This window comes from Panthera uncia, chromosome C2 (assembly GCF_023721935.1).
Source record: "Panthera uncia isolate 11264 chromosome C2, Puncia_PCG_1.0, whole genome shotgun sequence".
NCBI classification, from domain to species: domain Eukaryota; kingdom Metazoa; phylum Chordata; class Mammalia; order Carnivora; family Felidae; genus Panthera; species Panthera uncia.
The window spans coordinates 146,245,314-146,265,698 of record NC_064810.1 but is presented as its reverse complement, the minus strand read 5'-3'; the positions used below and the strand labels follow the sequence as shown (position 1 = coordinate 146,265,698).

Below are 20,385 nucleotides of genomic sequence, written 5' to 3'. Positions count from 1 at the left end.
CAAAAAGGTGCCCACAGGGCATGGTGGCGGTCACACCGCGTGGCCTGGATTCCGCGCTCCGGCACTCTCGAGAGGACAGTGAGGCGACCTTCAGAGAGCCCCGAGCTGAGCCCGGCCAGAGCGCGAGCAGCACCCCGGTCCCCACTCAGCCGCAAAACTTAACGTAAATTACATCTTCTGGTGGGTCCGGGACCGGACGGGTGGCTTTTAGGACCCTTCCTTTCCATTCTGAGACTTAACAAGTTCACTTCTGTCACTGTTTGGACATGAGTTTTTAAATCCTTTTTGAATCTGCCAGGTCAACGTCTTGCAGGTAAAAACAAACGTAACGAAATGTAGTTTTTTTTTCTTTTGTGGAGTTGTGTTTAGGGAAGCACAAGTGAAAAGCCCAGCTGCTCCTAGGGCTGGCGCTGGTTGCGCACTCCCGGTTCAGCCCGCGTTTTAAACCCTTACCTGTACTTGCTCAGAAACACATCAGCGTTCCCTTTGAGCACTTCCGAAGTACGAGTGTTTAGGCCTCTGATTTTTTTTTTTTTTAAGTTGCTTTCTGATATTCTCCACCAGAACTTAATTGCTTCAAACAAATGTGTGAACATCGTCAGTGTTGTCTGCAAGTCTGTAGGCAGAATGAGTCCCCTTTCCTGGAGCATCGTTTGTTTATCTGTGGCAGGGAGTGACAGACTGGGTCCTTTTCAGTTTCCAATTACAAGACCAGCAGAGACTGAGCCTTGCTCCGCTCTGAGCACTCTGCGCAGGGGAGGGTCTCCCCAGTTCCAGTGGAGGGTCTCCCCAGTTCCAGTGGAGGATGATAGGCAAGCCGTCTTGCTGGCAATTTGAGTTGGACCTGGAGTGACAGCATCTCTCTCCCTCTCCCTCTCTCTCTCTCTCTCTCTCCGACCCTCCCTCTCTCCCTCCCTCCCTCTCTCCCCCTCCCCCCCTCCCCCTCCCCCTCCCCCTCTCAGTTCGGAAAGTGTGCCCTTTGATCTCTGACCACAGCTTTATCACAGAGGTGCCCAGACAAGCGTAGGCTGAGCCGCCTGGAGAGCTGAGCAGGGCTCAGGGGTAATGAGCTGGGTTAGAAAGCCCATGTCCGTGTGCAGCAGGTTTGACAAGAGTTGGGTCTCACCTTGGCCCCAGTGTGAGCTGGTTCCTGGTTGACTCCCCAGGGGCCTGTGAGATTTGGTTACCCTAGCTCTTCCTGGAGGGTGTCTCTACCCTGGCTGTGTGGCTGGTGCTCCTAAAAGGACCAGGCCTTTGAATGGGAAACCTGGATTCAAATTCCAGCCCCTCTCTCTTTACTGGCTTTGTGACCTTGGGCCCAGATTTAACCTCTCTGACCCGGCTTTCCCCCTCTCTGGGGTTGCCTGCCTCCCCGGAACAAACATGCATTGGATTGTTGCAGGGATTACAGAGTGTTTTCAATGAAAGTGTTTGTAAAAGTTTGACTACACGACATGGGAGGTTTTCAGGTCTCCTTGCAACATGATTAGGGATGTGACTGGTAACCCTTTTCAGCTCTAACAGGGATAATAAAGCAGATATTATAATACTAATTATCATCTTTCTTATGGGTTTACCGGGAAGGTCAAATCAGATCATTGAAAAGGGCTCTGAAACTAGAGCAATATTTCTATTGCAAGGAGTTCCTAAGCCATCAGTTTCCGAACCAACAGCACCTATGTCTCCATCTGATGTGGACTCTCTTTTAGTCGTTGCTTTCTGAGCCCCTGCCTCTGACCTTGCACACAGAAGGTCTCTAATTGTTAGGTGACTTTTTTTTTTTCCTATTAAAGTTTTATTTATTTTTGAGAGAGAGCGTGAGCGGGGGAGGGACAGAGAGGGAGACACAGAATCTGAAACAGGCTCCAGGTTCTGAGCTGTCAGCACAGAGCCCGACACGGGGCTCAAACTCAGGAACCGTGAGCTCGTGACCTGAGCCGAAGTCAGACGCTTAAGCAACTGAGCCACGCAGGCGCCCTGTTAGGTGACTCTTGAGTTGACCATCTCATGTATGTTCTTAGATGTTATTTTATGGTCTTGAGAGAGTGTCTTTTGTCTACAGACACACTGTTGAATGGGGCTTCTGGTTCCTCCCCACGTTGTTTGCCTTCTTTTTGAACAAGTATTACCTATTCTGAACAAGTATTACCTATTCTGACTTGCCTTCTTATTAGGTGTATCCAAATGGAGGCCATCTGCCGTGTTGAAAAATTCAAAGTTTTAGTGGAGAGACAGTAACTAACAGCATACGTGTAAATCTGGATGCCTCCAAGCTATGTGTAATACCAATGATGTGCAGCTGCTTAAAGAGATGCTTTGGCATGTGTTTTATGAAGGGACATGTGGCTTTATTATTCATTGAGAAGCTCATTTAATTACATGTTTGTTAGTAGTGCACCCGAGGCGGAAGAGGGTGGAACACAGGTGGAAGGCGAGCTCTTGACATCCTTGTTTGGGCTTCTGGTCCCGCATTTGAGGAAAGGCTGCTCCCAGCCTCACCTGGTTAGTGGGAAGAGGGCTGTAACTCTCTTTGAAGACTAACGAATAGCAGTGACTTTTTTTTTTTAAGTTTATTTCTTTATTTTGAGAGAGAGAGAGGGAAAGAGAATCCCAAGCAGGCTTTGCACCATCAGTGGAGAGCCCGACGCGGTGCTCGAACCCACAGACTGCCAGATCATAACCCGAGCTGAAATCAAGAATTGGATGCTTAACCGGCTGAGCCACCCAGGCGCCCCGTGGCAGTGACTTCTAGTGACCACTCACAAGCCTTGGGAATCTTTTGGCCTCAGTGTCTCAAGCTGTGAAATGAGTTATATCGATATTTCTGAAGCTTGTCCTGTAACCTTCAGGGCAAAGAACTCTGGAAAGAGGGATATGGGAGGTGCAGCCCGAGGTTTCTGGCACATTTCAGTGAATTTTTCAATGTGAGTTCAGTGATTCCTTTAATGGAGAATAGGATGCAGGGTTCATCTGTTTTAATGTAAAAGATGCTTTAAATTGCTGCCTTAAGTCAAAAAGTACTTGAGGACGATGCACTTTTTCTCCCCCGAGGCTCTGGGGGGCTTCCCTGCGGCATGTTGTACCCCAATTTGAGAATCTTGGAGCTGGATTATTTCTAGCGGCTTTGCTAGTTCCGGGCTTTATGATATGCTAGGACTGTTAAAAGCAGAAGGTACTCTCCTCCCCAGAGGACATGGATTTTATAGTAAGAGCTGAAAAGGATGCTCTAGTATTGAAGGGAGGTAGGTGTATTATTGACTTAACCACGAGAGTATAAATTGTCTGGATTTGAATGTTAAGGAAGACCATACTCTGGGTTTACAGGGGACTTTGAAATCTTTTTTTTTTCTCCCCCCAAAATTTGTTGATCCCTGTGGATCAAGTGATTTGACTTTTTCTGAAAAGTATTCCTTGTATCATACCATTCAGAACACTTCATTCTTTACTGCGCTCCTCCTTAATGATTAGACTTAGTTACTAGACAGTGAGATTGTCTTTTTTTAAGTTTGTTTATTTTGAGAGACAGTGTGCATGGGAGGGGAAGAGAGGCAGAGACGGAGAGAAAATCCCAAGCAGGCTCTGCACTGATGTGGGGCTCTATCTCACAAACCATGAGATCATGACCTAAGCCGAAATCAAAGAGTCAGACACTTAACTGACTGAGCCACCCAGGCACCCTGATAGTGAGATTATTATGATTAAAAGCTGCTGTCTCCTGGATTACGTTCACACAGATTAGCTATTGGCAGGTCCTACATTGGCTTACGTAGATGCAGGTTTGTATATGTCACTTAAAATGGGTATTGATTAGAACCAGGGTCAGGATTTTGATTTTCCTTCTCTAGGTTTGGGGAGGAAAAAGCATCTATGCACATGGAGAACCCTGGGATTTTCAAAGTTCTCCGTCACTTCTTCTGGTTGTTTTGGTAAAATCAAAAAGTCCTTCCAGGCAGTTCTTTAACATCAAGAGCCTATGCTGCGGGCCTGGGGTTTTATGATAGGAGCATTCTGCGAGCTCTCACTATTTAAGTTTTGCAAAAAGTTGAGAAGGTGTGATCTAGTATAGGCTTGCCTCCTTTTATTATGCTCCTTATCAAATAATTTCCAGTTGGGGATGTGGTCAAACAATAGTCTCCCGAGTGTTACAGGAGGTTTGGGTTCACTTATGTTATTGAATCATGAATTTGAACCCGAGGAAGCAGGTGAGCAATGAGGGCAGTCGTAGTTCAATCCTTGAAGTTGTCGGAAGACCTTTGGGAAACTTTTCCTGGGAGAGTGTAGGGAAAAAATTTCATTGAGACTCTTTATGCCTAAGGGGACCGAGAGTCCAGATTTATGGTGGGACCACTCGGCCGTGGCCTGGGTGGAGGAGGGCGATGTCCAAGAGAGGGGGATCCTGACTGTTGCCGGTCGTGCGTCTCCTTTGGTCCCCGCTGTCCTGGCCCCAGCTGGTTGCAGAAGCATAAGGCGTCACGATGCAGCCCATGGCAGGTGGGCCTCCAGTGCCAACCAGCATCACCTGGGCGCCCTGCACACCTACAGAGACCCACACGCAGCCCCAGACCTGCTAAATCTGAATCTGCATTTTATTTATTTATTTAAAAATTTTTTTAATGTTTATTTATTTTTGACAGAGAGAGAGAGAGAGAGAGAGAAGCAGAGCATGAGTGGGGGAGGGGCAGAGAAAGAGACGCAGAATCTGAAGCCGGCTCCAGGCTCTGATCTGTCAGCACAGAGCCCGACCTGGGCCCGAACTCACGCGAGATCACCCGAGATCATGACCTGAGCCGAGGTTGGACGCTTAACCGACTGAGCCACCCAGGCGCCCCTGAATCTGCGTTTTAAACACATCTCTGGGTCGTACTGATGTTCAATGACCTCTTTCCCTTTTTGGGGTTCCCCAGAATGTTCTTCCCCCAGGCACAAGGCCAGACTTGGCATAGGTTGGGAAGAACACGTGGCCAGCACATCAAGTCCCCTGCGCACTGAAGGGCGCTGGGGCTCAGAGCTGGGTTCAACCTCTTGCCCGCCCCTGAAAGGACAGGGGTGGGGGCCTCTCAGAAGAGATCACCGAGCCTGTTCCCTCCCCAGCGCCCACCTCTTCCCTGCAGCTGCGGGCTGAGACGTGTAAAATGGGAAGACCCAGGGAGGGAAGGGACACACGGTCGCCTCTCGATCAGCAGTGAGGAGAAGCAGTCCAAAACGTGGCCGTTTACCCCGCTTCCGGCCGCAGCACACGCCTGAAACGTGGGGTGATGTCTCGAGTTCTGAAAAATGTGCCAGAGCAGCAGTTCCCCCTAAGTGCTAGCCGTGTAGTTGGAGAGTCTACCAGACTCTCACCTCCTCTTTGTTGTGCCAGGTCACGGGACATTGCTAGACAGAGTGGCGGAGTGGAAGCCAGACAGAAGGTGGGGGGGTCTGACCCCAGCCTATAGGTAACCTTCCTCGCCCTCTCTTCTCCCCTCCCGCTTTCCCAGCAGCGACAGAGTTCTCGGCCTAGGGTGCCTCTTCCGTGACCTCACGTAGGGATGGGCGCAGGGAAGGCGCCTTTGCAGAATTCTTCTTTTCTTGCCCCAGACCCCAGTCTGAGAGATGAAATACCTAATGTGTCGGCCCTCTTCTATTTCGTTTTAAAAAGTTGTGGCGAAATACACATAACAAAAATTCACCACTGTAGCCATTTCCCAGTGGACGGTTTCATGGCATTAAATACGTTCACACGGTGGTGCAGGTAGCACATTCGTCCATCCCCCCCGTGTACCCACTAAACACTAACTCCCAGTTCCCTTGTCCCTCCAGCCTCGGGTGACCACCGTTCTACTTTCTGTCTCTGTGAGTTTACCTCTCCAGGTACCTCGTATAAGAGGAATCATACGGTTTGCTGTTTTCTATCCGGCTTTTCTCACTTAGCATAATGTCTTTGCTGCCATCCATGTTGTAGCATGTACCAGAACGTCATTCCTTTTTCAGGCCGAATAATATTCCATTGTGTGTACGTGTCACATTTTATTTATCCATTCATCCATCTTTGGACGCTTAGGTTGCTTCAACCTTTTGGCCACGGTGAGTAACGCATCTATGAACATGGGTGTACAAATATCTGTTTGAGTCTTTGATTAACCTTCTTTTGGGTGGGTACCCACAGGTGGAATTGCTGGATCCACTGGTAATTCTATGTTTCGTTTTTGAGGAAGCACCATACCTTTTTTTCTTGATGGCTGGATCATTGTTTTTGTCCTACCAGGAAAGCACAAGGGTTCCAATTTCTCTACATCCTCACCAACACTTGTTATTTTCAGTTTTGGTTTTGTTTTTGTTTTTTTCTTTTCTTTCTTTTTGTTGTTTTTTTTCTTTTTCTTTTTTTTTAATAGTCATCCAAATGGATGTGATGTGGTTATTTCTTTTCGTTAGTTTTGTTTTGTTTTGTTTTTTGGTTGTTTCTTTTGAGTCACTTTTCTCTATTCTGTTATTCTCTCCCCACTAGCCACAGTTTTTGCCCAGCTTTGAGCTATGGGGAATGCCTGAAAAGTAGAACTCTTGCTTCAGTCCTTGCTCCTAATTACCGTTTAACTCTGTGGGCATCGCACTGAATTTTACTTAGTAAGTGTGCTGGCACTCAGATTACTAAGGCTTCTAGAAGCTGCTGTCTGTGAGTTGATGATCCTTCCATTCTTCTCTCTCCTTTTTAATTTTGAATGGAAATTGGTGTTTTTGAGTTGGGGGAACAAGGTGGACAGCAGTAGAAAGCCAACTCAGTAAGGCAGGACATCACATTTTGCGATTCTGAGTCCAGCGTTCTAAGAATAAATTTCGTTTGCCTGTTGGACCTTGCCTTCGAGTGGCAGGTGTTTGTTTGGTGGTCTGACATCTGCAGGGGTCTGGCAGCACAGTTGTAACGTCAGGGCCATGTTTTTGTTGTTGTTTAAAACAGTGGTCCAAAAATGTGGGCCTTGCGTGCATTGCAGAATTTCAAACCTTGGAAGGAAATTGGAGGTTTATTTAAACTAAAGCGACAGGCAGATTCTTGTCGTGTTACATAGTTGGCATTGGTTAGCTTTGTGCCAGGGAGTTAAAAACACCAAAAAAACAAACAAAAAAACCAAACCTATGATTCAGGAATAGCAGTGTAATGGTTTTGAGGAAAGGTGGGAAGAAGGAAAACGAGCAATTTGGTACATGTGTGAGTCATTGGTGCTGTGTGAGTGTTCCCAGTTGGACGCAGACTTTCTGAGACCATTGGTTCACTGGCTTTTGCGGGAGAGAAGAGAACAGTGGCATCCAGACGGCGGGTATTTCATTGCAACCTTTGCATCCAGAATATGTTTTAAATGCTGAATACTGTGGGAAATGTACAGTGGTGTTTTATGGACTTGGGGGTGGGGGGAGTAGTTTTATTTCCGTTCATTTGTTAAAAAAAAAAAAAATCCTCCAGGCTTAATAATTTGGATAAACTGACACTATTGATACGTTTGAAGCCATGTTTTTTTTTTTTTTCCCCCCTTTAAGATTGGTGCTTTTTCAGGGTTAGGTGTGTTGAACCTGGCAAAAAAACCCAAAAAACAAAAAAACCCCTCCTGTTTATGGCAGCCAGTTTCTGAATCATTAACTTGTATGGTAACCTCATAGGGTTATTAAAGGGATTACATGAGTCAATATGTGTGCTCGGCTCATAGTAAACATTTTGTGTTAGGCATTGTTGTTGTTGAACTCCTTATGAGCTGTTCAGCCACACATAATTTCATAGCACACACTCTGTGCCATGCCCCCAGGGTTCGTGTTGGCTTTCATCTTTATGATACTGACAGGGATGGTCCCCATGACCCAAGGCAGTGATGTGGGCTGTGGATTTTGCTCACCTGACCATTAACTTCCCTCCTTTGGCTTTGAGGAGAAACGGTTAACCTCCAAGGATCCCAAGGCATCAGAGAAATCACTTTGGACTCGATAGTTGGACACAAATATCAAGACGTTTCAAAGGTCTCTTGTGGAAGAGGTGTAGTTTGGTGTTAAATATTTTGAGAAAATATCCATCTGGGGAAACAGAAAATTCTTAATACCGTAACAGTAGATAAAAGGTATGACAAGCAAATCACTGGGAAAATAGACTAAACTTTTGACTGATGCGGTAGGTGTGTGGATACCGTCCTTGGAAGGAAGGAAAATAGTTTGTGTTAAGAGATTACAAGAGGAATGCCGTAGCAACTATTGGATCTTAACTTGAAAAACTTTTAGCTAAGTCTCTTGATCCTAGAAATGATACTCCTATGGAAAGGAACAAAGAGAATAAAGAGGAGAGTTTGGTTATTTCATCATCAGACTTTTATCCTTTTTGGTAATCCTTTGTATACTGACGGAAGAGGCAGCGTGGCGGAGAACCTCAGCAAGACCAAGTGTGACCCTTCCCCTCGCAGACTCAGAAGTTGCATGCGCATTTGTTAAGCAGGGCAGAGCAGGGACGTAGACGTTGTGAAGAGAAGGCCCATAGCGGGGTGCGGTGTCGCGGGGCGCGGTGTCACGGGGCTGGCTTCACTCCGTGAATGTGCCCAGGCAGGTGTGTGGTCTCAGGCTCTCAGGCCTTATCTGCCACCGGACTGACAGACCCGTGCTGAAGCTCTGGCTTGGCTACAGGTGAGAGAGGGTGGTGACTTCAACTGGGCAGTAGGTGGGCGGTAGTGTGGATGGACAGAAATGGATTCCTTTGGGTGGCCTTGAGGAGTTACGGCTTGCCATGTCTTTGAAGAGATGGTGGGAGGGTTAGGGAGGTCAAGGATGAGGCTGAGATTTTTGAATTGGGTTAACTCCATTGTGATAACTCAGTGTCTTTGAAGAGATGGTGGGAGGGTTAGGGAGGTCAAGGATGAGGCTGCGATTTTTGAATTGGGTTGACTCCATTGTGATAACTCAGTGGCGCAGGGGTTAGGACTTGGCAGGATCCCGTTTTGAACGTGCTTGGAGTTTGATGTGCTTTGGAGGTTCCCTAGCGAAGGTGTTTAAGGCAGTGGAATGTCTGGGTCTGAGGCTTGGAAGAGAGATCTGGGTGTGAGGTGAGGGCTTGGGGGCCATCCCCGTGTAGATGGCAGTAATGTCATGTGGAGAAGAACTCCCAGAGGTCGACCAGGAGGAGACCAGAAGTGCAAGGGAAGGGAGTGTTCTGGCAGCGATGAGTGGGGGTTCGTGGGGTCACTCTGCTGTGGGGGGCCAAGTAAGATAACAGCTAAAATCTTCTTTGGGTTTGTTTCTACTTAGTTGGTATGACAAGATCTGTAGAGTTGTGTCAGAGGGGATGCTGGCCTAGCCTTGGAAATAACTTACAGTATGTTGACTACAAGGATTCTTGTGTTCATGAACATTAGGTTTCATTGCCAAGCATCACGTACGCTTGTTTCATGGGTGTCCATGTTTTATGAATTCTCGTAATTCGTGAGCTCTGAATTCGAGATTTTGCCGCACTTTCTTGTGATTCCTACACATTTAACTCGAGGTTTTATAGTGTGTATTGTTGGAGCGATAGAATCACGGTAAAATTGGAGGGAATTAGGAATTGCTTGCTCGAACAAAGATAACTTCTGCAGCTCCACCACAATGGAAAAAAGATGCAGTCTGACAACACTAACCGCTGGTGAGGATGTGGGACAAGTGGAAGTCTCACGTGCTACATACAAAGAACGACCACTTGGAAAATTGACAATATTGGGGCACCTGGGTGGCTCGGCTGTTTGAGCCTCTGACTCTCGGTTTCAGCTCAGGTCATGATCTCATGGATCGTGAGCTTGAGCCCTGCGTCGGGCTCCATACTGACAGTGTGGAGTGTGCTTGGGATTCTCCCTCCGTCTCTTTCTCCCCCTTCCCCCCCCCCCCCCCCCGTCCCTCCCCTGTGCACGCGCGTTCTGTCTTTCTCTCTCAAAATAAATAAACTTAAAAAAAAATGTCAATATTTACTAAAGCTGACCATATCCATTATGACTCAAAGATTCACTCCTGGGCATATACTCAACAGAAATGCATGCTGTCTTCTTGGTTAATAGCAGCTTTACTCATGTTAGCTCCAAACTGGAAAAAACCCAAATGTCTATTCCCCAGTGACTGTAAAAACAAATCATGGTTTATCCATATAATGGAATACTACTCAGCATTAAAAAAGAATGAAATACAAATACCTGCAATAAATAGATGAATCTTACAGACAAAATGTTGAGCCCAGGAGACCAGAAATACAAGTATACTCTATAGGATTCCATTTTCAGGAAGTTCAAAAGCCGGCAAAAGTATCCTGGAATAAGGATCAGAAGAATGGTGGTTACCTACAAGGAGGCATTGACCGTGCAAGGTGGATAGGCACATAAGAATTAATGGCCCTGCATGTGTAAGACAAATTAAAGGTTCTAGTTCATTTGGCAACTATTAGATTTTAACGCAACGTGATGTAACATAGTTCCACAGAATTTACCAGTGCCTTAACCTGTGGTTTTCATCCCATTGCCCCCACCCCCTTGGTGCATACACATACACCCCTAGTAGATGGTCCTCAAGGCAGCTGTTCCTCAGTCTTTAGGGTAGCTAATGAAGCATGGGTGTTGAGTGTTTCTTCTTTGGTTCACACAGGGAGTATTATCATGGTGGCCCAGGGTCAGACGTAGGGTGAAATGATAGAGGCACTTGCCTACGGTACAAAATTTAAGTCATCAAGACAAATAATATTTTATGGGGTACCTGGGTGGCTCAGTTGCTTGAGCGTCTGACTTCTATTCAAGACATGATCTCGTAGTTGGTGAGTTCAAGCCCCACGTTGGACTCCGTGCTGACAGCTCGGGAGCTTGGAGCCCGGAGGCTGCTTCTGATTCTGTGTCTCCTTGTCTCTCTGCCCCTCCCCTGCTCGTGCACTGGCTCTCGCGCGCTCTCTCTCTCTCTCTCTCTCTCTCAAAAATAAGCATTAAAAAAGAAAATAAAAATATTTTAGTGCAGTGTTTCTAAAAAAAAAAAAAGCGCAAAGAAATCTGTGATGAACAAAATATCGACATTTGCAATAAAGGCAGAATCAGTATTACTGATTTTTTTCCCTTTTGCCTCATGCTCCCACATGGCTTGAAGGGCACTGTCGTGGGCCCAAAGATGGAGCAGGACAGCGTGAGGCTTGAGAACCAGAGTTCTTGGCCTGGATGTCCCGCCTCAAAAGAGTGAAAAGTGAAAGGGCAGGTTAGTAAAGACGGAATGGCAGTTGAATCTGCTGATGCTTTTTGTGTTTTGTGAATGGAAGCAACTGTGTTGTGTCTTACAAGGATTCTTCTCAGCGTATTCAACATTCTGAGAAGGGAATAACGTGTAAAGGCACTTATGGTGGTCCTTCACATACTGTGATCGTTCTTTTAAGTTTTTGTGGATTTTGTAGTGTTCATAGCAAGAGTGGCTTGATGCTGAATTAAAATAGGAAGTTGTCTCTGACCCTCCCCCGTTCATGCTCTGTCTCTCTCGGTCTCAAAAAAGTCAATGAAGGTTAAAAAAAAAAAAATTAAAATAGAAGTTGTCAAGGCTTAGATAACTGTTTCATGGCGTTAACAAGATGTAAAACACTGTCTTTTAGTGCGTAACAGTGTTTAATAGTAGAGAAAAATTCATGGTTGCCCCCCTTTTAGCTAGTCCTGTGGTTGCTATTGATAAAATTACCTGGTAAGCAGGGTAGAATCTAGTGATTTGCTAGCCTCTGGACTGCAAGTTTACAGACACATCCTTGCTATTGTATGTTACCAAGCGTGGTTTCTGAAATGTGGCCTTCTTTTTGTCTTTTTCTGGTGAAAAAGTCCCATGTATCATGTCCATTTGGCTCCTCTTTGTGGCCAGGATGTGTCGCCTGGACTGAGAGAGAGAGAGAGAGAGAGAGAGAGAGAGGTCCCAGATTTTTTAGCTCCTCTTACAATTGCTATGGATACGATATCCGTGCCAACTGGAGTCTCCTGTCTGTCCTGTTCCAATAGGCTTCCCCTTAGAGGCTGAAATGCTTGCCCTTCCTTATGCTAAGTATAGGTTGTTCAGCGTATTAGAGGACTTTTAAAAGTGTACTATATGGGAATTAGTTCCAAAAAGTTATTATACCAGAGAGGGGTAAAGCTTCGCAGCCCTTTAAAACCTCACTTCTTTGTTCACATCCTCCCCAGCCCCTTTCCAGTTTTGCTGTGCATGGTCTTCTCCTAGCAACACGCAGTGGTCAGTGGGAAAGTCAAGCTGGCTGAGAGCCTCCCCACCAGAGACTGTCCTCTCCAGCCATCAGGGCTCCTGGGGGAGCCCCTACCCTGTACCCTGGCAGCAAGGCACACCTGGTGGCATACTGGCCTTTCCTTGTATCTGCAAAAGTTTTTCGTTAGGAGTTCCATTGCTTTAATAAATCCTGGGTCATTCAGATCTGTTCTTTCCTCTCGAGTTAGTTTTGGTAAGTTCCGTATTTCAAGGAATTTGCCTGTTTCATCCAAGCGGTTGATTTATTGGCATAACAATTATCCTTTTAATGTCTGGGAGATTTGTAGTGGTGCCCTACCTTTTATTTCTGAGCTGTGCCTTTTGTGTTCAGAACGCCGCGGTTCAAAGGAACTGTTGGATCGGAGTAACTCAGCTCAGGCAAGTGGGTGGGGGGGGGTAGTTTTGGGAGAGGGAGGGGGGTGGGGGGAGGAAATAAAGCCTGGAGGAGGGAGGGCAGAGTGGCGGGGACTGGCCGTTGTTGGACGCCGCCTCCCTGGGGAGGAGCTGCTGGGGGAGAGCGGTCACGTGGGCGGTGAGCTCATTAGGCTGGGGACACCAGCTGTGCTATTATTAGGGCTTTTAAAGTCCGTGGCAGATGTTCTTAGGCGGAGCTCCAGCCTTGTTCACTTCCCACATATGGCATAATACAGTACATGGAAAAGGAACGCCTCGGTAACTGATAGCTTTTCCATGAAACACATCACTCCTTTTTCCCGCGAACTTTTCCCTCCTCTCTCTCTCTCTCTCTCTCTCCCCGTGTCGTTTGCTCTCTCCGCTGTTCCTTGTCTTTTTCTTTCTGTGTTGTCAGTTTCTTGTCTCTTTTTCCCGCTTTGTCTCTCTTTCTCTGTTTCTCTGCCTCCCTCCCTCTCCGTCTCTCTTTCTCTCTCTGTTTCTGTTTGTCTCTCCCTGTTTCTATTTCTGTGCTGTTCCCACTCCCCCCAGCCCTCTCTCAGTCCCTCCCTCCTAGACTTCCTTCTTCCCTCCTTTGAGGCTCTCTTATTTAACCCCGTGTGGGACTAGGAAAGGACAGAGTGGCACGTGGACAAAGTTTGCCCATTTTAGGTTAAAAGTGAGCCTCGGCGTTTCGTAGAAAGTGTAAGGAGTGCAGGTAAGTCCGAGGGTGATCGAACACTGGAGATTGTCTGGTCAAGAGCCTGTTCTAAGTGGCACGGTTAGCTTGCTGCTCTCTCCGCTCCTGGGGCGCGGCAGTGGCTCTAAGGCCCCTGCAACCGGACAGACCGAGGAGCTGGCCAGGGCACTGGTTGTTTCCGTGCATTTTTGCACACAGTTTGTGCGTTGTCGTCTGGCCGCTGACCTCTCCTGCCACCATTGTCCTGGGACTCACTGACCAACTTTTATCAGTAAGCTTCCACGCGGCCCTTCCCTTGCCCCTCATTTGTATAGTAATGCATATCAGCTGGGAAACACGAGGTAGAGTCCGTATCAAACTGACTTAAATTTTTGTTCTGGGAGGCACTGAATCTCTGCAGGGAATGTGCTGTTAAGTGATAGGACCTCAATGTATATTTTTAAAGCTCAAAGTGATGCAAGCTTCATTATAGAAGGGTCCTGGTGTTTATTTCAAACTGCTGATGTTTGAAATATTTATGTGACTTTTGTAGCTACGACCCAAATTGATGATATTTTAATTTCAAAAATAATGAAATAATACCTGTATTAGCGTCATATCTTACTCTGTTAGAAATAGATTTCAAGAAGAGCTGCTGTAACCTGGATATTTTTCCCCAAAGGGAAGTAAATATAACTATTTTAGAAATAATACTTCATTGGATTTTACCAATTATTTTGTTGTTTTTAAAAAAGGTATTAACAACAACAAAAGCCCAAACTATAGCATGAGATCCGCACGAGAAGAGAGATACTGAACTAGACTTGATTATTCTTACTGATTTCTCTGCTCATTCAGAGATTGAGAAAGAAAGCCAAGCGTGGTCTTTTTTCATTTTCCCTAACTTTATCTGAAGAACGGGAATCTTAAAGTAGGAAGTCTTTTCCCATGGTGGCCGCCCCAGCTCTTACAGACTGGTAGGGGCAGGTGCTGTGGCTCCAGGCTGTGGGGGTGACAATGACATGTGTGTGTGCCTCATGGCAGTATATTTGCTGAGCAGCTTATGCGTATCCCAGAAACATTGGTTCTGATTTCATAGGTCTTCAGCAGGTAAGCATCTGCTTTGGTTGTGGTCAGTGCCTTCTAGGCAGGATGAGGAGCTGGAGATCTGGTTAGAAGAGTGAACGGAAGTGTGTGTTGAGTGGCCTCCCTGGGCCAGGCGTTGAGGTATGACTGTAACCTAGACAGCCCAGGTCTGGGGGCTGGTGACAGAGACGCCATTGTGTAGCAGGTGTAGGCTGTAATGCCAGCTAGTGACTACGGGCGATAGGGAGGGAAGGGTGATGGAGGCTGGAGGGGCCATGAAGGCATGCTTAGGGAGGTTATGGGTGAGCAGAGACCCCAAAATGGGGAGGAGGATGAGCCATGGGAAAACATGCGTCCTCTCAGAGCAAGCCCCAAGTTCCCAGGCCTCTGCAAGAAGGCTGGTGTGGCTATAATGCAGGGTACCCCCCCACTGCCCCCCAGGAAAGTGGATGTGGATGAGGGGGATGGTCAGGACAGGCCTGTGTCCCACTGGCCTGCCTGGCTGTGGTCAGGAGTTGAGATTTTATTTTTATTTTATTTTCATTTTATTCATTTTAGAAAGAGTAGGGGAGAGGGACAGAGGGAGAGAGCGAGAGAATCTTTTTTTTTTTTTAATTAAAAATTTAAAAAAATATTTATTTATTTTTGAGAGAGAAAGAGAGCATGAGCAGGGAAGGAGACACAGAATTCACAGTAGGCTCCAGGTGCCCAATGTGGGGCTTGAACTCATGAGCTGAGAGATCATGAACTGAGCTTAAGTCAGATGCTTAACCACCTGAGCCACCCAGGCACCCCAAGACAATCTTAAGCGGGCCCCACACTCAGCGCTGAGCTTGATGCAGGGCTCGATGCCACGACCCTGGGATCATGACCCGAGCTGAAACTGAGAGTACATTCAACTGACTGAGCCACCCAGGTGCCCCAAGACTTTATTTTGCATATGTTTGGAAGGAAGTTGCTGGAGAATTCTGAGCCGGGAGGGGGTGATGTGAGTGGATTTACTTTTTGAGTGGGTCCCCCAGCTGCTGTGAGGAGAGCCAGGGTGTGGGAGCAGGGAGCGGGGAAAGGCCCAGGGAGAGCGGTGGCAGCTCCAGGCCAGGGTAAGGATGCCCTGTGTCTTGGGGTAGAGGCTCAGGACAGCTGGCTGTGGCTGTGAGGACCTGTGACAAGGAAGAATCTGGGGGTGATGCCTTAGCTCCCCTACGTTCTGAATGGAACTTTTAACACCAGAAAACACTTAGCTGGTTTAAAACTCCTGGTGTTAAGTCATTCTGTGTAACTCATTGGTCAAACGGCTAGTAGGGGCTGCTGGGGCTAAAGTTTACCCAAAAAATGAGTGGGTGTATCTTCATCTCAAGCCCGAGCTGGAGGCTGAGAGGAACGAGAATGCTGTGCTCCTCTATAGCTGAGAAGTCACTCTTCTGGGCAGAGGGAAGAAGGTGAATCTCACACTTCGTCCCAACTGAACGAGCATGAAGTAACCATGATTATAGTGAACTGTAGCGATTTGAGTTTTCCATTGAAAAATTCCCGAAGATTCTTCAAGCAATTCCGATAATATTTTCTCCGTGAATGTTGCAAATTTGCTTAGTCTGTGTCTGGATATAGCACCCTCTTTGAAATGTACTATTTTAAAAATGCTTTCTCTTATGAATGAGAGTGGGGTTGTCTGGGGACACGTTGCCAGTTTCCTCACGATGCAGGTGACAGCATTTTCCCCCAATGGGGATCAGAATTTCAGGAACTAGAAGGTTAGAAAAAATATTAAACAGCTGATCCAAGGTTTATCATCGTCACTCTTGCTTACCTCATAATCTGAGATTATTTCCCTCCCTGCAAGGCCTGACCTTGAGACTTGGCCTGGGGAGAAAATCCGACTCGGCCACAGTTCCCTGGAAGCCAGTGAGAGGATTCTGCTCCTTTACCTGCAGGCTTGGAGGGACTGAGTTAGGAATGCTTAGCAGGTTGCTTTCAAAAGCAGGGGCCGACGCTTCACGTAGGTCAGCCGCTGAGGTTATCAGTAAAGAAGCTAGAAGGTACATTCTCTTGGAACCTGAAATATTTGAGGACAGAAGATCTTGTGTTTCCTGGTAGAGTATGGTAAGAATAATCAATACAAGAGCCTGGCTTATTTTGGGGTTGCAGTAAGCCAGGATGAGTGGGGCATGCCTGGTTATTCCAGAATGTGCTGCTGTCTTCCAGGTAGTGGCTGTGGGGCTTGCGTTTCTCTGCCACTCACCCCGTGCCGTGTATGGCCAGGGGAGTCTTGCCACGTACAGCGTGAAGCCCCAGGGTGTTGTTCAGGTTCACCGAGAGTGTGTCAACCCTTGAAGTTGTCTTCTTTTTTTTTTCTTAATTTTTTAAAAATGTTTGTTTATTTTTGAAGGAGAGAGAGTGAATGGGGGAGGGGCAGAGAGAGAGGGAGACACAGAATCCAAAGCAGGCTCCAGGGTCTGAGCTGTCAGCACAGAGCCCGACGTGGGGCTGGAACTCACAGACTGTGAGATCGTGACCTGAGCCGAAGTTGGACACTCAACCGACTGAGCCACCCAGATGCCCCACCGAAGTATTCTTTCCAGCCTCTAAACACGTCTTGGCCTTTCCACTGTGTCTTATTGGCATCTGAATAAATAAATACCAAGTTATTAGGAACCAAATTAATGCTGGGATACCTATGTGGCTCAGTCGGTTAGCATCCGACTTTTGCTCAGGTCATTATCTCATGGCTTGCGAGTTCAAGCCCCGCATTGGGCTCTCAGTTGTCAGGGCAGAGCCTGCTTCTGATTCTGTGCCCCCTGCTCTCTCTGCCCCTCCCCCACGAGGGCTTGCTCACCCTCACTCTCTCTGTCTGTCTCTCTCTCTCTCTCTCTCTCTCTCTCAAAAATAAACATTAAGGGGTGCCTGGGTGGCTCAGTCGGTTGAGCGGCCGACTTCGGCTCAGGTCATGATCTCACGGTCCGTGAGTTCGAGCCCCGCGTCGGGCTCTGGGCTGACAGCTCAGAGCCTGGAGCCTGTTTCGGATTCAGTGTCTCCCTCTCTCTGACCCTCCCCCGTTCATGCTCTGTCTCTTTCTGTCTCAAAAATAAACGTTAAAAAAAAATTAAAAAAACATTAAAAAAAACAATGCTGATGGCCATTTCAGTTATAAATGTTGGCTACCAGACAGTTGTCCTATTTTACTTCCTCAAGTTTTTTTCTGTCACCCTAAGGCTGGCGCCGATATTTTTAAGTCCCCGAAACAAATGTGGTAGGACTGCTGCCCTCCTTAAAACGAAACCCCATTGTCCTTGAATTAAAAACACTGGCTGCTTTGTTCGGGAATGTGGGAAGGAAGGGATTTTTCCTGTAGCATATGATCGAGTCAGCTCTTTTAGAAACGTAGATCCTAGGCTAGAGTTTCCTCAAGACGTATTTCGATGTGTTTGTTCTGGAACTATCAGCACATCGCATTCTGGGCTCTTTTTAATGGGCGCTGGGTAATTACCGTGGCCTCCCATCTCCTCGAGTAGTACAGCGAGCCATTCAGGAGGAGAGCGGTGGCCCCTGACCCCTCCCCCTCGGAGATGGCGTGAGGCGCAATTAGAGAGCCCTTGCAAGGGGCTGAGTGATTGCTGGGCCATAAATAATGCAATCTACCCTGTCTGTGTGTGCAGGCGGCGGGGCCAAGCGGGTTTGATGTTCAGATGCCTGAACGTCGTAATGTGGGTCCCGCGTGCCTGGGCTCTGTGACCTTGGGAAAGTTCTTCTCCGGTGATCCTGTTCTTGCATCTGTAGGATAAGACCGTGTAGCATGATTGTGGGGATTCAGTGAGGTGACGTGTGGCAAGATTTGCCTCCTCGTTAGCAGCACGCAGCAGGCACTCCTGAAGTTACCTGTCCCACCTCTGAAACCCTGAGCGTAACCACGTTGCTCTTTGAACTCCAGGCCGTCCAGCCCTTTGCACACAGTTCCTTGCCACATCCACGTTCCCGGCGTCTCCCCTCCACCCCGGCCTGTCGTCACCCAGCAGCCGTTGTCCTTCCTTTGCGCCACCCGGAGGAACTCTGCCTGCCTGCTGAGGGCTGCTGGAGAAGTTACCTGGTCCCCTATCACCCAGCGTGTAGACCCTGCAAAGCGACTTCAGCTGGGCTGTACGTAGGCTCTGCTCAGTTGTTGATGTTGCCCTGGCTTCTCTCTCTGCCTTGTGCCACAGTGACCGTTCTAGACGCTCCACGCCTCTCCCAAACATTTTACCCCCGGCAGAGTGAGCGGGAGCCAGCCGACTTGCTGCCTCCCGGCCTTCATGTCCAGATGTTAAGAGCCTTTCTTCTGTCCCATCTCCTGGGAAGTGACGGAGGGACCCTCTTCCTGCCTGAGGCCGATTTGCGTGGTCTGTGCGTCCCCATCCTCTCCCACCTCCTCAGCGTGGTGCTTGGAGGACCGGTCCTCCTTTCTGTCTCCTCAGCCTCATCCTGTGACCCACTCCGTTCTCTCCCATCTTTCCAGAACCCCTTTCTCCCGTGGCCATGGCTCTTTCCTCCCCTTCACTGCCAGTCTCACTGAAACCTCCTCCCCCCTCTCCCTGGCCCTGTTGCTCCCAGGCACCCGAGCCCATTATTCCCCCGCCAACAGCACTGAATTTGGTGCTAAGTCCAGGGCACACCTAGTCCTGGCATTCTTGACTTTTGACACGCTCACATTCCTTCTGTCTTGGAACGCTCCCCCGCCCCCCGCCCCGGGGGCTTCTGGGAAGCTGCTCCCTCCTGGCTTCCCTCCCACTTCCTCCAGCTCCCTGCCTCCGGAGGCTGCAGGCTCCTCTGCCCCCACCACGTAGCTCCTGAGTGCTGGTGTCCTCGCGGTGTGTCACCGCAGCTGAGCACCCTGCCTTGCACACTGGCCCTGGAGGTGACCGTGCCTGTGGCCTTGGTTGTTACCGCCGCCCAAATCTTGTCTGGGTTTCGACCCACTTAGCTGCCCGCCTGCCCACCGCACACCCCCGTTTTGGGATGCACAAACGCGGCCCAGCTCGTCGCCACCGCTTGCTTCCCCTTTCTGCCACCTCCTCCCTGCCACGAAACAGGTCGGCCTGTGAGCCCAGTCACATGGGGGGCACCCCTGTTCCCAGCTGCTTGGGCAGGAAGCTGGGCCTTCTCCCTGACTCTCCGTTTCCCTCACTCCCGCCCCTTCCCCTGGGCATGTGCCTCCCAGACCTCCCTGGCTTTGGATGCTCTAGTATTTACTCTGCTGCTAAGGTGACCTTTCTTTTTTCTTTCTTTTTTTAGATTTTTTAATGTTTATTCATTTTTTGAAAGAGAAAGAGAGAGAGAGAATGGGGGAGGGGCAGAGAGAGAGAGGGAGGCACAGAATCTGAAGCAGGCTCCAGGCTCTGAGCTGCCAGCACAGAGCCCGACGCGGGGCTCGAACTCACGGACCGCGAGATCATAACCTGAGCTGAAGTCAGACCCTTAACTGACTGAGCCACCCAGGCGCCCCTAAGGTGACCTTTCTAAAGCACTCATCACATCCCTTCAGTCCCCTGCGTACAACCTGTTCGGGAGACCCCCACGGGGCCGAAGAGGCTGCTGCCCTTCTTTCCCTTGCTAAAGCCCTTCCGAACTTTTTGTTTCCTTGCTTGGGTCCTGCTTTCCCTCCTTCCTCCTGGACTTTTCCTCTGCCTGTGGAGGCTGCACCCTGCCTCTCTCCTCCTTGCAGAGCCTGTTCTGGCATCGTGGCTGATTCCTGCTCACCTTTTAGGTCTGACCCGAGGTTGGCATGGGGAGCCTCTCCTGACCCCAGGTGACTCCTCTGTATCAGCAGTTTTCCTGGTGGCCCGTCCCGGCTGATATTTTTGTCTGTGGCCCCCGGGAGGTGAAAGAAGGTCCGTGAGAGGCGTCAGTTGGATGGTGGAGAGGGCACGCAGACATCTGCCCTGGCATGTGGCACTTGACCCAAAGGACTGTTCTTGTCTGTGTCTTACAGGGGGCAGAGCTTGTTGAGATCATTCTTCCCAACGAGTTGCAAG

General features: G+C 48.4%; 1 protein-coding gene across 1 annotated transcript in view; it reads left to right on the top strand.

Moving 5' to 3' along the window:
• Nucleotides 1-20,385, top strand: part of LOC125921668 (serine/arginine repetitive matrix protein 1-like) — a 76,703-nt gene that overhangs the window by 3,529 nt on the left and 52,789 nt on the right. The window lies entirely within an intron of this gene.